Source organism: Geospiza fortis, unplaced genomic scaffold (assembly GCF_000277835.1).
Source record: "Geospiza fortis unplaced genomic scaffold, GeoFor_1.0 scaffold112, whole genome shotgun sequence".
In the NCBI taxonomy this organism is placed as follows: Eukaryota; Metazoa; Chordata; class Aves; order Passeriformes; family Thraupidae; genus Geospiza; species Geospiza fortis.
In genome coordinates, this window is record NW_005054298.1 from 28,566,019 (window position 1) to 28,566,795 (window position 777).

The following is a 777-nucleotide window of genomic DNA, read 5'->3' on the forward strand; positions in this document are numbered from 1 at the left end:
GCAGTTCAGCTGTCAAACTTCTTGTAAAAGGTTATCTGAGATTCTAAAAGTACCCAGGTTCAACCAGCCAATGTACAGTCTGTCAAGAGAGGGGGTGGTAGGAAATGAATACTCAAGACCTGCATAATACTGAAGAATAACAGAGAAGAATGCTCTGTCAAACCATTTACCTCATCATTATACTCAACCTCTGGTATCCACTACCAGGTGTAAAAACTGGAGCTGACAGACTTGTCTCCCATGTGTTTTGTGGGGTTTTTTTAAGGAGTATTTCAGTTTCTGAGTAAAGGAATATTAACTTCATAGAAATATACAGCCTTATCATTCTACTACCTGCGCACACCTTTGTCACTAAGGGACATGTAAGGACCTCGGCACAGGCACACATCCTGCAGCACCTATAAACATCTGTACTCACCACATATGGATCTGACCCTGGCCGCACTAGATCACAGAATTGTTAGGGCTGGAAGGGACCTCTGCAGATCACCCAGTCCCCAATGTTCCTGCCAAGGCTGGGTCACCCTAGGGCAGGTTATACAGGGACGCATCCGCGCAGAAGACAGTGCTGCAAAACCTCCGAGGCAGCACTACGCACCATGCACACTGCCTTTAATAATTAATGCGAGATGACACAGCTTTCACTCCTTCTCTTGAAAAATATTTCTAGCCAAGTGGAAGCGCTACCAAAGCCACCCTACCACCTGCGCCGGGCCTCCCCACGGACGGCACCCCCGCACACAGGCGGGAGGGACCGCCGGGGTCACTGCCCGGGCC